Source organism: Chionomys nivalis, chromosome 21 (genome assembly GCF_950005125.1).
Source record: "Chionomys nivalis chromosome 21, mChiNiv1.1, whole genome shotgun sequence".
Taxonomy (NCBI): domain Eukaryota; kingdom Metazoa; phylum Chordata; class Mammalia; order Rodentia; family Cricetidae; genus Chionomys; species Chionomys nivalis.
Window position 1 is genome coordinate 44,576,539 of NC_080106.1, and position 16,396 is coordinate 44,592,934.

Consider the following 16,396-nt stretch of genomic DNA (forward strand, 5'->3'; position numbering starts at 1 on the left):
GGCCCCCAAAGTGAGTGGCAATATTAGGAGATGTGGCCTTGTTGGGGTAGATGTGGTCTTGTTGGAGGAAACGTGTCACGGGGGGGGGGCGTGTTGAGGTCTCATTTGCTCCAGTTTCCCCACTTGACACTGAGTCAACTTCCTGTTGTCTACAAGATGTAAGACTCTTGGTTACTTCTCCAGCACCATGTCTGCATGTGTGCTGCCATGCTCCCTGCTCTGATGATAATGGACTGAACCTCTGAACTATAAGCTGCCACCTCAATTGAATGTTTCCTTTATAAGACCTGCGGTGGTCATGGTGTCTCTTCACAGCAATAGAATGCCCAGCTAAGACAGCCCTCTCACCTGGCCTCTTATGTGAGTATGAGATCTGAACCCGGGTCCTCATATTTATTCAGCAAGCATTTACTGACGTGACCATTTCCCCAGAACCCTGAGGCTAAGAGTTTTGAAACCACAGCCCTAGATTTCCAGTTTTCAGAATTCAGGAAATTCTCCTTGATAAAGGCCCACCTTCCTTTCCTCTGAGAGAAACAACAATACTGAATAAAAGTCTTCCAAAGACTGACTGGGGAATGCTGCTGCCTCACAGCCACTTGTCTGATGTCAAGGTCTTACTGAACCTCTGACCCCCAACAAAAGGACTGAGTAAGCAAAGGTCAGGTCCAAGAGAGAGTTTGCACACTAATATGGAGAGATGACATGCTGGCTGGGCTGAGAGCTGTGTATAGATCCAGGTAAATCAATAAACAAGAAAGTCTATATAGGATTTAAAATGAATATACTTCATCATGAACATAGCACCCAAGTTAACAGTCCTCTTAAGTTGGCCAGTTCATGAGCATAGCAACCAAGTTAACAGTCCTGGACCCAAAGATACTAAGGGGTCAACGATCTCTGATATATCAGTCAAGTCCAGTCAACCATCTGATTTTGTAAATAAAATTGTAGAGGAATACACATAGGTTTGTTTGAGGTTTGGTTTTGAGCTGATCGGTTAAGATGGAGACCATATGGATATAGTCTAAAATATTGAGTATTCAATCCCTTTACCGAAAACACTTGCTTACCCCAATCTATATCACTAAAATCAAAATGCTAAAACACTAGAGCAAAAGGCATGCCAGTAGTAAGTGCAAGGTCAGAGTGAACCCATTGTGTGTAATTTGCTCACCCCTAGTCATAGGGTACGAAAATGCTTCCGTCACCAAGGCACTGATGCAAAGGCCACCAACATGTAGAAAAGTCCATACTGGTCCTCCTCTGTAAGCCAGAGACAACGGTGGAGGGTGCTGCATGAAAATTTGGTTTCCTGATCTCAGTGGTAATAATTGACTCCCAGAGGAAGAGAGAGCAGATGTGGGCACTTAACCACCAGCCATAAGGTGTGTTCAACTGAACAGCAAGCCTCTGGGGAAGTGCAGCCAGACTATTTTGGCCCAAGGGGACTTGTGCAGATAGTGAATTGATCACAGGCCTCCTACAAATGAAGCAGATGGGCTTCAAATGAAGGATTTCCTTTGCAGGATTAGCAGAAAGATTCCAATCTGGGGATCAAAAACACCACTCACAATTAGTGAGGATCTAAGGCTCCTTCATTGTACTGCAGCCAGTTCACAGTTCAGGTCCTCCCTCAAGCTTTCGGAGAGACCTAGGTCCTTGAAAGAGAGTCACATCCCAGTCCTGTGGTCACTTTTCAAGTCTGTGTACTACAGAAAGGAAAAGAAAGATCTTAGACCTTCAGAAGTTTGTAAGAGAACAGCGAATACCCACCGGATGCCCACAAGAGGAATTTAGAAAGACATCAACTCTCCAACAATTGGCCCTATGGGTCCAGTGGAGAGAATGAGACTAGGGTGTTCATTCCACAATTAGCTCTGTGATACAAATATGCTCTGGTCCCTTTCCTTAACTCGACTACACAGCTCCAGTCTTCAAACCCAGCTCCGTTTCCAGGGCCAACTGTCCCCTTCTTCCTTCAGCGTGAGCGCGGTAAGCACACTTTGCATAGTGACTAGCACGCATGTTTTAACATCCACTATGAGCTAGGTCTTCAGCTAGGCACCTCGGTCAGGCTCATGTGTATGTCTGACAGCTGCCCAGTGTCCAGCCGTAGCTTCATCTCTGCTCCTTGTGCAGCTCATCCTTCAGAAGGTTGCTCCATGCTGGAGTGGCCTGTATTTAAGGTTGCAGTAATATAGACGACTGCCTTTCCCAGCAGGGCTCCATCCCTTCCTACCTTATTTGGATAGTGTCTCTAGGCCTGATGCCTGACCTTATTTAGAGGTTGGCTGGAACTTGATTTTTTTTTTCTTTTTGGTTTTTTGAGACAGGGTTTCTCTGTAGCTTTGGAGCCTGTCCTGGAACTAGCTCTTGTAAACCAGGCTGGCCTCGAACTCACAGAGATCAGCCTGCCTCTGCCTCCCCAGTACTGGGATTAAAGGCATGTACCACCACCGCCTGGCTTGTACAGTGATTTCTAATTGGTTTTAATAATAAAATAAACCCGAGTCAGATATGGGGTAAATGCTGAAAAATCAGAGGGACAAAGGAGCAAACCACAGCCACCTCTTACCTCGCCAACTTCTCGGTCGAAAAGCCGCCAAGCTCCTGTCTCTGCCCTAGCTTATTATTTTCTCTCTCTGCCCAACCATGTCATTTCCTGTTTCCTCCTCCCAGGTGCCACCACTGCCTGGCCTCTACGGTTGACTAGTGGCGGGCTCTGTGCTCAGATTTCCGGACAAGCTTTCTGTGTCGCAGCACAAACAAAACATCGCCACAGATGGCCTTGCACCAGAGCTCCCTGCAAACACTACAGTCTCAGCACTCAAGCCCCGCCCCTTTTCCACACCTTGGTATTTGAATGGGTGTGTCAGCAACATTCACCTGTCCTCAATCAGGTCCGCATATGTAAATTAGGTGCATTCCCTCCCTTGTACCCTAGCCTCTCTTTCTGCCTGACCTGAACCACATAAATCGGCCTTGGGCCTTCAATAAACTCAGCTGACTCACTGAAGCTGAGTCCAGGAAGGTCTTTTCTGGCAGACTTTCCAGCCATTTGGGATCCACCTTCCGCCCTGCCCATGCTGGGCCTCTTCCCCTCCTGACCATGCCACGATGAGACGGGGCTTGAGCCTGGCAACTCCAGACACACATCTGTTGGCTGAGAGACACACAAGGAAGAAAACCCCAGGAGTTTGTACATCCCAGGCTTCTGCTTGTGTCCCTTTAGTTAGCGAGGCTATAGCTAAAGCGATCACAGGGTCAGTCCCGTGTCAAGATAGAGGGGGCAGAGTGGCAGGTCAGTCTTGAATAAAGAGCTCTGAAAAGCCACATAGCAAAGGAAATTGGGGTACAAGACTAAAGATTTGAAGACTGAAAACCAGTACGTTCATCAGCTACATTTGAGCTTCCCTTCCTTTACAGATGGAACTCTGTCTATTCGCTTAGAAGTCAAAGGGGGTTTCACTTGAGTTTACCCACTAACAAATCAAAGCTGGGAAATAAGCCAGGCAGGCCAGCTTAGAGCACCCACACAGAGAGCCGTCATCTTGCCTTCGTTACACACACAGCCAAGGAGCAATGAAGAAGCTCTACCATCGGTCAAGTGTAGTCATAGAGAGTGGAAAATAAAACACAAGATGACGCGGGGTCCTCATTTAAAGGCAGAGCCTCAGGTAAGAGCAGCCTACGAAATGAAAGAGAAATATGAAGATTCAGAGATGAGAATTGGAAACATTAAATATGAACGACATGCCGAAGCCTGGAATTTAAATGTATTGCCTCTAGCTACATCCGGCTCTTGTTCATTTAAAGGAACCATTTAGATAATGGGGGAATGAGACCATGTAGACATGTTTATGGTTTGAGCTTGAAATGTCCATCAGAGATGCATGCGTTCAAGCCTGTGGTCCTGACTGATGATGTCATTTAAAAGATTCTGGAAACCTGGGCAGGTGGCACCTTCCTGGAAGAAGTGGCCGGTGGGACCTTGCTAGAGGAAATGAGTCGCTGGGAGAGGCCCTTAGGTGGTAGCTTACCCTGGCCAGTTCCTGTCTCTATCCCCAGTAAGGTGATCCCTCTCTTCCCCCACAGTCCCCCTAACACTAGATGTTCGGCCCAAGCATGAGGGCTCCAGCGTGAACCCTGAGACTATGGACCAGTATAGGCCTTCCTCTTTTGAGCTATCCTTTCAAGGTTTCTGGCACCAGCGATAAATAGGAAGCCAGTTCATGCCGCACAGCCACGGAGACATTCTCGGTTACTATGACAATGTGGCTGGCATGCCATCCCTGCCCCATTTCCCTTCTGCACACATAGACCTCTCCTCCCTTCATGTCCTTGCTGACTTCCTCTTTCTCGTCTCTTAGCCTTAAAGCTATATCTAAAGTGAAATAATGGATGTGTCCTAGGGTTTATGTATTTCAGGAGTTGTCCTAGTGGGTTGCTACACACCTCAGTATCTCTCTCTCTCTCTCTCTCTCTCTCTCTCTCTCTCTCTCTCTCTCTCTCTCTCTCTCTCTCTCATCTTCTTGTTGGATTGGAGGATCAGTCTGAGATTTCTTAATTCCTAAATACTAAGAATCTCAGAGGCCAAGCTGAACTGGAGAAGACACAGCTTATAACATAGGTCACTGCCTTCACCCACAGAGCGTTCTTATTTAAACGTTATTTTGCCTTTCATTTAGGTAAATTGAGGGAAGTGGTATATGGCTATCTTGAAGTCAAAGCGAAACATGGAAGACCATGCTTTTCCCCAACTCTTTTAGGTCCAGAGTGGCAGTACGGAGAATAGAGACGAGGGCGCGGCAGGCTATTCCCTGCACTCCACATGGCAAAATTACACATTGTGGTGGTGTAGAGAGCACTTACACGAATGTCTCTAAATTTCCTTCCATCATCTGAAAAACCTACGCCTGCAAACAAGAACAGGCTACAATTTTCCTCCAGTCCTTGTTAATGTTTGAGTTTTAACAGAATACCAGGCATGAGCCACAATGAAACGTCAGCTCTAACAATATAAGAAGATTTAAAATCCTCTAGAATCCCGGAGTGATGGATAAGCCTTCAAACGAAGTCTCCTCCGTTAAGGCATTCTACACTCTGTGTAATGGAGCATATATTGCATTCTCTAGTCAATGAAACACGTAAGCCGAGCATCCTCAGACAGGGAAATTGTAAAAATATTGCAGCCATGGAACTTTTCTGGCTACAAACAACCTCCTTTATTAACAAAATAGATACAGCACATTCAAACCGGGACTAAAAGAAGCTGTTGCATGTAAGGAGAGCATCTGGGTGTCACAGCCACCTCCATTCTCCTCCCCCAATTCCCATGCCACCACCATCCTGACCTGGGGTACAAAAGCTTGTTCCCCATTTCCTGCTCTGGTCCAAACCCAGTTATGCAAACCACAGCTGAAATTATACTAAAACGGGTAAATGAAATTTCTGAATTGAGGCTCATTAACAGAAGGTACTCAGAAATAGCATAAACTAGGTATCTGGTTAATGGCTGCAATAGTTTGAAAATAGCACCATGCATTTTTAAATCCCGGTCATTCTCTCAGGCATTGAATTCAAAGCTTTCATTTCTTTGGGTGGGGGGAAACTATAATGATTTTCTATTTGCTATACCTTCATGGCTACACCTGAATCCACTGATACTTTAGCTACCATCTGCTCCCCGTGGCCCACAGTCAGCACCCTGCTGCTCAGCCTGTGGCCTGGCAGGACTTCTGGTCCTGGGTCCTGCTGGCCCCAGCACTACTACTGCCACCAAAGTGGTTTTTAATTAACTCTCTGTTGTTCTGTTCACCAGTGAAGACTCAGGAATCAGATGTTGGGGTGAAAACTTGCTAGCTCAGAGTAGCCCAGAAGCAATCAGCTGACCTTTTTTTTTTTTTTTTGGCTGGACACCCAGCAAGAGAGCATCTTTCCAGCTGTCCCAAACTAAAAAGACCAGGAAACTCCAAGTTCCTCCCTACTCCTTCCTGTGCATCTCTGAATTTGTCTTCCTGGCTCCTCTGTAGATTCTGTTGATAGTTCCTGTCAGCTAGTTGCTAGCTCTGCCCCCAATCCAAGGCTGATTTTAGTAATAAAGTTTCTGGTTTCACAGTGTAATCAAATATCCTGCAACACTATAATAGCTAAAAAATAGGGAAAACCTAGCCCCCTTCAGAAGTTCCTTCCTCTAGTCACGCCTACGCCATGCCCAGCCCTTCAGAAATTCCTTCCTCTAGCCACGCCCATGCGATGCCCAGCACCCATGCCCCACACTTTCCAAAACTCCCTTTCAAACACAGAGAAACAGTTTGGGAGACTTGTTTTTTGTTTTTGTTTTGTTTTATTTTTAATTATGAAATTGAGATACCCATGAAGAAAATGTTCCGCTCAGTGGCTAAGCCTTCTATAAGGAGAAGAGAGGAGGGAAGTCTGCAGGGAACACACTGGAAAGACCTTGACACTGGAGTTGGGCCCATTTTTCAAAGAAAATGATGTTGGGTGTTGAGGTGGGGGTGTTGGGGTGGGGGTGTTGGGGTGGGGGTGGGGGGATAGCTAAAGTATGAGTTCTGTCCTCTCGGCAGGAAGCCTCTTGATTTGTGCTGCTGTAGAAAGCCTTCCAAGAAACCTTGCTTCACTCACAGTACAGGTTATAACCAGTTCCTTAGCAAAACTGCAGTTCCGGATGAAGGAAGCAACTGGCCAGCCCTCGGCTCCACACTCCTGAGTCACAGGAACCAATGACGAGGATGCTCACCAGCAAGACAGTTAGAGGACCCTGCTTTAAAGACTGAAGTAAATGCTCTGTACAACGTACTCAGAGGCTAAACTGTGCCTAGACACGATGGACGGAATCAGCCACATTCATAAGGGCCTTGGCACGCTAGATAAGACCAGCAACGTCCGGAGAATGATTGAGGAGGCTCAGTGAGTGAGCTTGGGTCTCTGATCTTGATCACACAGAGGAAGACTTGCCCGTAACAGAGGCATTCTGCTTCACTGCCACCCTAAGGGTACCCAAGCTTCCCCTCTTGAGAAGCAGGGAGGTAAAAACTTTTGACAGAATGGAAGCAACTTTTGGAAGGGCATAAGCTTTGAATCAGGAGTTATTTTATCCCAGGAAAGCTGCAATAGACATAAAAGATATGAAGGGACTCTTACGTGTCAAGGGCAAGGTGGTTATAGTTGTCAATCGTTAACAGGAAGGGAAGCTGGGAAGACACCGAGGACAGAGTGAAGCACAAATCTCCATTGTGTGTAAACCCTTGTTTGTAACTGTTAAAATTAAATCCTGACTTTTAAGAGTGTGACTTCTTATAAGTCTTGCATGTGTTCTACAGAAAATGTAGTGGGTTCACACACACACACACACACACACACACACACTCAGGGTAAGAGGTTAGTTCATGCCATTGCCACCCAGGGCAGTCCCCTGAACACTGTCCCATATTCTTGAACACAGGCAGTAGCTAGAATCTTGAGTTTGGGGAGGTGGACAGGGCAGAGTCCAACCTTAAGTACATGGTCTCACCCAGTGTGACCCTAGACTGTGTCACCGTACCTGACTTAGTCTTCACACTGAGAGGGTGACAGCTGCTCACTGTCAGAAGCAGTTATGACCTCGCACCAAAGGCCTGGAAGAATCTGGGCAGGGGCAGCAGCAGCAGAGAATCAGACTCAGGGAGATGCACTCCCCAGCAAACAGCAAGGCGAACAGGCAAACGAAACTGCTTTGTCTCCTGTTCAGAATAGAGTCCTACCCTGGGATGTGCCACCAGCTCCGAGGAAAGGTCTTCTCCTCACAGGAAGCCCTCACCTCTTAGCTGACATCATATCCCATCAAGGTGATGGGCAAGATTAACCAGCGCACAGAGCATGATGTCAGCGGAGTGTGTGCTGCACAGAAAGAGTTGATGACATCCATTGTGTTTCTCACCAACACGGCTGAAATGCTGCCGCGGTTTGTCTGTCTGTAGCCTCACTCTAAGGATTCCAGTAATATGATGATCTCTGGGAGGTGATCTGTTCTTAGCATGACAATCCATCAAGCACAGAGCTGCACCCAAGGACTGTCACGGCTCCCCACATATCTGCACCTCATGGCTCCTGTGTGGTCTCACTGTGCATGGCTCTTAGGCTCTGCCATAGCAATGCGCTGGCCCTTACTCAGTACTTCCACTGCGTGTCATACGCTGTCTTGAAAGCTCTACATACACCAACTCATGGAATCCCACCAGTCTTAGCAGGTGAAAGCTGTTGTTAGTGTGGCACAAAGAGGACATTGCGGGAAGAAGAGACCAATTATTCCCCGAGGCCATCAGCTATACGTGGTTGAGCCAGGACTTTGAATCCCAATCATTCGGTGACTCTGCTTACAAACATTTCCTCTCTCTAGTCTGTGGCGTCCCAGAAGTCCGTCCTCTGGAATGTTCCCTGCCATGTCTAGAGCGAGCAGCTCTGTGGACTTTTTTCCTTGTTTGTTTTATTCCTTTTTGTCTTCCCCACAGCTCGGGTTAGTGGACCACAGGCTGTCAGTGAACATCACACTCCCATGAAGAAATCCACCAGTCACCTTCCTGGAATGTTACTGTGTGTCTGGCTCTGGACAATGTAGGCATGTGCTCTGGGACTCCTCCGGTTACAGCTGAATTCACAGCTGCCTCCAAACAGCTGAGCCAGCTAAACATCTCTAAACTCCTTTCCCTGCAGACTTGACTCAATGAAGCCTTCAGATTTGTCAGCCGAATCCTGAAACATTCGGCAGAGCTGGGCCTGTGGATGCTCCAGTGCCTCACAGGCTGGCCTCGGGCTCCTCTCTTCGGTAGACCTCAGCAGGGTTGTAGAGCGGCACAGATGGCTCTGCTGCGGACATCACGTCTGTTCACAAGGCCGTAGCTGTGAATGTGTGGACCCCTGGAGCCAAAACACACTTGCCTGACTGACTCCAAGAAGCCAGAGGTGTGCTGCTTTTGCAAATCCCCTGTGCTTGGTGTCTCCCGCTTGTTATAATTTATAAAGGTGCCAAAGACCGGAACAATGAGCGTCTCAGGATACACAAGAGCAACCTTGTGGCTTTAGCAGATGATGCTACTGAGTCAGGATGGTTGATTAGTGTCCAAGACCCATCTGTGTCACACTCATCTGTAACCATGTATTAATTAATTAATAATGATTGTAATAATGTTACACTGGCGGGGAACAAATCTGTACAGTTTGAACTAAGTACCGTGTGTGGAGATGAAGGTTTGCCTACATTACAAAGGAGCTTTCCAGAAGTTCAGTTTCAAGGCATTAGGTATTGGTGTAGGGCCTGGCGAGGCTCTGAGAGGACTCTGGGTGTCCTGGGCAGGACTGTGCCAGGAGCTGGGTTCCCAGAGTGGCAAGGCTGAGGTGGTGTATTCCCCAAAACACAGACTTACTGGGACGGGATGGTGCCGTGAATCTCTGTCCTCCTGGGAGAATGGATCGACCTTGTCTCTTAGGAGTGAGTAAGCTTTTGGGAGGCAGGGACAAATAGGTTTTTATAAAAGAACAAGCCTGGCTCCTCCCCAGTATTTTGCTTCCTTGCTCACATGTTTTCCTTCTGTACACAGCCAATTCCCTTTCTGTTTCTGTGCTCCTAGACCACAGCTGAATGGCAATGCCACCCTGTTTAGACTTCTCACCTCAGAACTGTGAGCCAATAAGCTACCTTTCTTTATGTATTACCCAGCATCAAGGATTCTGTAACCTTGGCAAAGAGTGCAATAAGGTATGCATTCTCAAAACATCTGTAGATTGAAAACATGGGTATGGTAACATACCTGTAATACTAGTACTTAGGAAACTAAGGCAGGGACCGGAATTCCTTGCTGGCTCGGGCTACATAGACCGACTCTAAAGAGAACTCCCTCTTCACATCAAAAGAAAGATAAATAAGGAGTGGATATATAGTCAGGGTTCTCTAGAGGAGCAGAATCAATAAGGTGAACATAGAAACTTGCGGATGCCTCAGCAGCCCGAGTAGGCTCACGGTGGCTATCTCCCACTGGGGAGGCCGACAAGCTGGTAGTTTCTGTCCTTAAGGCTTGGGTGATTCAGTATTCCCAAGAGCCACTGGTCCACAACAGAAGCCTGGAAATGCTGGTTCTGGTATCAGTAAAGGAATTGGCAGGGTAAAGAGGGTAAATCAACTGGGGGTAAGAGTGAGAGTTGGGGGGGCCGAAGGGCATCATCTTCCTTCTGCCATGTCCTTTTGATCTGGACTGCTACCAGAAGGTGAGGCCCTCACTGAGGTAGGCTTCCCACATCGGTTAAGGAATCAGGGCAATTCCTTGGTTGAGGATAAAACTAATCTGTGACCAATAAAACTAGCCATCACAGGACCGGGATGTCTCCTTGAACTGTGGGATTAGGTCAAGTTATCAAACGTGAAGGTCAGGTTTGGCAATAGGAAAAAGTTTATACAACTAATCCAAAGTCTAGCACATGAGGAGTGTGATGTGCTCCTGGCAACTCTCACCCATGTCGCCTCTCGCAACTTCACTGCAGCCTTGGTTCTGACCTCACAGGCGCACATGCTACTGCGCTTCCATATCGTTGTTCCCTGCAACCTGGTGAATGCTGCTTGAATCACCGTAGCTCAGAGCTGAGACCAGGTGTGCTATGAATTGCCACATTCTGCTTCTATAGAAACAAAGCTTTAATGCTCAGAAAATATTTTTCAATATTTTCATACTATCATTCCTCAGCCTGTATCAACTTAGTATATCTTTAGAATGTATTTTTAGAATGTCTGACTTTTAAAATTCCTGTTTGAGTTGCTGACTCTAGTTTCATTTTTTAAAAAATCATTAAATAAATATTGGCTTACAATCAGGAGAGAATTTCCAAATGTTTTTGAATCCATTTTTGTGATTTAGCACCACATATTTATGTAAAGTAACATTCTCGGCACTGAATAACAAAATCAAAGTATCAGTCCTGCTCTCCATTCTGCAGGATCAAATATTCAGCCAAGATTTAATTCTTTATGCAAAAATAAAGAAGCGCATGCATCTCATTAGCATGCAAATGTGCTTTCAGCTCTAATAAGTGGTAAAAATGATATTTCTACCAAAAAAATGGTTTAAATGGCTTTATAGTAACAATAAATGTTTGATTTGTAAGTTTGTATATTTTATACAGCTATATACTCAGGGTCAAGTATCAAACTCAGGTTCGAAGGGTAGAAAGAACTATTAGGAAACTCTGCTCTAGACACCCGTTTTGTTTTCCATTGCTAACTACACTTCATATAGCCACCAAGAACACAGTTGATTTCCTCATAAATAAAGTTTACACCTATGTCTAATGTTTATAGACAAAACTGAATGAAAAAACTAATATGTATAAATTCACTTCATGCTCTAGTTTTTTGAGACAAGGTAATTTCAAGGAATAATTCTATGAAATATGAGCACTAAAATGTTAATTAATATTTCTATATTCTTTTAAGTGGCTTTTAATCTTTTCTTCAGTATTATATTTATTAGCAATAAAGTTTAAGTATGCAAATTAAATATCTAGCATATAATTATGATTTAAATATCTACAAAATGTTTATTATCATATTCTAAATTCAACTGAAATCAAAATACTTTGAATAGTTAAACATGATTCTAAGACATTTTTCACTAATATTTAGAACTTGTAACGATAAAGAAGCAAAAGAACATATATCCTGAGTTTTCTTCCTTTTTCCTCATGACTGTGTAGTCCATGCTGGCCTTAAATGTGTAATCCTCTTGCCTCCAACCTCTAACATGCTGGGATCATAGGCATGTACCACTAAGCATTTATACCTCCTTTTTCAATAAATCTCAGACCAGGAAAAATATATAAAAGAAGAAAGAAATACAATTTGAAAAGATCCTGGTGGTGACCGAAGCAGGGAAGGCCACCAAGCAGACAGCACAGACAATAACAGGAACGCTGGAAAGGACAAAAGCCAGGAAGACTAACATGTGCAGGTCAGAAGGACAGGAAGTCCAGGACAGAGACTGGTAATAGCCGGGAAGGGCTCAGAACCAAGTGGTACTGTTTCTTTATCCATGCCCAAAACAAACCCATAAACCCGTGGAACAGCTCGGCGGTGGAAGTGGCCGAGAAGATGGCGGGGAAACGGTCTATGCCTGGAGAAGATGGAATGAGTGTGTTGGTTCCTCTCCTCAGGGCGAAGCACCTGACATAGCAAATTGAGGAAGAAGGAGCAGGCTCACAGACTATACGAAGAATTTTAGCATGGAGGTACGGGTGTTCAATTTCCCTTGCCCACACTAGTACGACTAACATAATATAACATGGAGGTACGGGTGTTGAATTTCCCTTGCCCACACTATATATAATGTGTAGCCAAGAAGAATCTTGGAGCTCTAGTCTTGACCTCCCCGACTCCAGCTTAGGATGGATGCCGAGGCTCTGTCCTGAAAAGCACTGAGCTACAGTCACGGCTGAAGTCTTGCTGGTATCGAGTGGAGCTTCTCATTCCCATCATCTCTGTGCTTCCAGCATATGAGTAAGGAGACTCTGACATTTTGTCACATTATCCTGCCTGAGAATACCCTGCTCAGGAAAGCCCCAGCCAGGAACCACGTAAGAGCATGCAGGAGAAAGCCTTTTTCCAAGATAAGAAGAAATAAGAACCACAAAGCAAAATCTACTTCATAAATGCCATCTGAGAATTAAAAAAAGAGGAAAAAGCAACTTCAGCATTGATATTATTTTAGGATAAAGAATATTTCACTCATTTCTTCATCCCATACACACTAATGCCCTATGTTCTGGGCACTGAGCCAGGTACTGGGGCTCTAGCCACGGGCACATAGCAGGCGTTCCCCTTGACATGGTTACAATCTGTCTGGAGCCAAGAAGGGAAGACGTTAATGAAGTTACCAGGCACATAAGCATGGAACCCAATGGTCAGTAATGCTGTGAAGAGAAGCGGAAAAGTTCTCTGAAGGCAGGTGGTGACCACTCTAGACCTCTTCTGGGCACTGGAAGGAAGGTCCCCTAAGACAATGATGACAGCATAGAAAATATATTCAGAGCGAGAAGAGAAACAAATTGAAGGAAAATATGGACATGGAAGCCACCTATTTCTTGAAAGAAATCATCTTGAAATCAAGGTCTCTGTGATGTTTTGACGCTGCCTGTCTGGTGCTATAGGTATTAAGACTGCATGTCTGTCTAGAAGTGCATTTGTACACAGGCTATGAGAAGAGCCAGCTTGCCTTCAGAATGACCAATAAGAATGCTTTCAGTGACTTCTTAGAAGAAGTAGGAACCAACAGGTCTTCTTGGATGAGAACACTTTAAGTCAGTATGAAGAGTGGGAAGACCAGAGACTCCGCTTTCCATATCTCAGGAGCTAGCCTTGGCTCTCCCTGAATGAAGTGACCTTGAGCATGCCACTCAGTCTTTCAGAATCTCATTCCTCGTATACGCAAGTGATGGAGGAAGGTCATTGGTTAATTAATAAAGAAACTGCTTGGCCATGATAGGTTAGAACATAGGTGGGTGGAGTAAACAGGACAGAATTTTGGGAGGAAGAGGAAGTGAGGTAAGATGCTCTCTGGGGCAGACGCGATGAAGCTCCGACCCAGGATGGACGTAGGCTAGAATCTTCCTGGTAAGCGCACCTCAGTGCTACACACATTAATAGAAATGGGCCAGGTAGTGTTTAAATGAATACAGTTTATGTGTTATTATTTTGGGGCATAAGCTAGCCAGGCGGCTGGGAGCAGGGTGGCAGGAATGTAACCCACTGCTCCCTACTACACACAAGCTGAACATATTATAATGGATTCTCTTGAATGTTCTTTCAATTTCAAAAGTTTTTAAGACCTCAAACTAAAATGAAACAGGTAAACAGCTGTCCATACACTTTTGTTTCATGCAGCGAAATTTATTCAACTCCTTCTTGGGGTTGAAATAGTTTGTTCCTCCAATTGGCTACTTTTGAAATGTAGAATAAAACTCTTAAGTCAGTAAGGTCTTTCCAAAAATATCCATTTTGGGAAACTGGACTCATTTTGAAAGCCTGTCAGAAATGGTGCTGATGGAGATGCAGCTGGAAAGGAAGTAGGAACATCTTGTGCGGTCACAATTCACTGAAGTACTCACTAGACCACAGAATACAGAAGAGAAGCAGATCAGGCTTGGAACACTAGTTGCTTAATTAAACTCTCTCCTCAATTGACTTGAAATACACAGTTTATTAAAAAAAAAAAGAGAGAATTAAAAATGAAATTCAAGCAAGCATCAGGAAACACTGCCACTTAGCCTAACTCCTTGTTTCCTGGCCTACAATAGAGGTCACTCCGTATAATCAAGATGCCATTAAAAATAGAACACAGAATTGTCACTGGTGGTTTTATGGAGTCTGAAGATTGCTTTTCATGCACCGGGCTTTTTTGTTATTTAAACTTTGTTACTGTCATCATTTTTCTAGCTGTTGAGTTTAACCTTTGAATACCACCAGAGCACGCTAGCAAACGGTCCCTGGGCCCGGTGAATCATGGGCCATGTCAGTCCCCCAGTGAAGCTTACATGAAAGAGGCCCCATTATTTGTCCACATGTTTCAGACATAAACCGCCCAATTTATAAACCACCATCAATGAATTCAACAGCATGACTCCTAATAGCGCAAAGGAAGGTGATTTAAGGAAGGCGACACTAGATAAAGTACAGGAGGGTTAGAGTCATCTTCAGATCCAAGGTCTTACACGTTAGTGCTCTCTCTAGCTATCTGAAAATAACAATAAACTGAACCTTATGAAGAGCTTGTAAATGACCAGGGAAATGAGCCAGTGGGTAAGGCCTTTGCTGTGCAATTGAGAGGATCTGACTTTGAATCTCAAGATCTATTAGGATTTATAATCCCAGGACTCCTACAGGAGGAGGGGGGATCCCCAGAAGCCCATGGCTCAGGCAGCCTGGTATACACAGTGCTGAACAATGAAGACACTGCCTCAAATGAATAAGATGGGGGGTAAGGCTGACGGCACAAAGTTGTCTTCTGACCTCTGTATGCATGAACACACACACACAGACACTCACACCTCTGACAAATACACATATGCACGTCCTATGTATATACAAAGATTTTAATTTATTTTACTAAAAAGTTTTTTTTTTAATTGCTGGGTTTTGTACAGCTGATTTAGAACTCCCAGTGTGAAAAGCCTTGACTAAACATCACAGTTACTCACAGCTGATGCCTGAGGAAGGTAGAGAGCCTGCAGCGCCTCTACAACTTGAAACTCTTCCTTAGATTCAGCTGAAGTCTTGATTAATCTCAGTTTCAAAATTGAGTCTAGTGCTGCCTCCATAGAGGAACTGGAATCTTAACTTCACAGCAGGGGTGCAGCCCACTATTTTGCATATCAGTGTGACTGAACTCCTGGAGAAGAGCAACGTGGGTGGGCATCACCCAACCTGCTGAGGACCCCGTGGGACAAATGCTGGAGGAAGGTGGATTTTCTCTTCTCTCTATCCTCCTGCCCATCACATTCCGTCTGTGTCTTCTGCCTTCAGGCTTGGACTGAGCTCCCAGCTGCTGTGCTTTGGGATGACACACCTTGGAACATCCCAGCCTCCATGATCAAGTGGCTTCTATCCTCAAAATAAACCTCTTCTGTAGAGCTCTATGTGTTCTGTCCATCCCACCCCTTTGGGAGAACCTCAAATAACCCAGCATCTTCATAACAACTTTGTTTGCAAATGTGTTAACAATCCTAAAATGGGGCAGACAGGCATGGCACCTTAGGAAAGTTGGTGGCTTCACTTACTCCATCTTTGCTTGAGACCCTCTAAGCCAAGAGCCTACGTTACTTCCACTTGCCATGATCACAACGATTTTGCTTCCTCTACAGAGGAGAACTTGGTCTAAGAAACTGTCTTTCCACTTTCGCACATATACAAATACAATCATGAAAAGAAGTGGAGGCCTGGATCCCTGATACCGATGCACCGGGAAGAGGTCAGTATTTTTGTGTTGTGACATCTTTTCCCCAGCAATAGGACAGGAGGGAAAAGAGGGGGGTGATATTTAGTCAAAACCTGTTGGATATGACCGCAGCACAAAACAGTTAAGTAGCTAAACTTTTAGTGCTGACTGATAAAACCATTAAAAACACGGCTGAACACAAAGTGACATCACACATTTTTTTTTCATTTTTTTTATTCTTTTTTAATTAAAATTTCCAACTGCTCCCCGTTTCCCATTTCCCTCCCCCTCCTCCCACATATTGCCCCTCCCCCCACTCCCCTCCCCCTATCCCCACTCCTCTTCTCCTCCCCCCAGTCCATTCCCCCTCCCTCTCGATACTGAAGAGCAGTCCAAATTCCCTGCCCTACAGGAAGACCAAG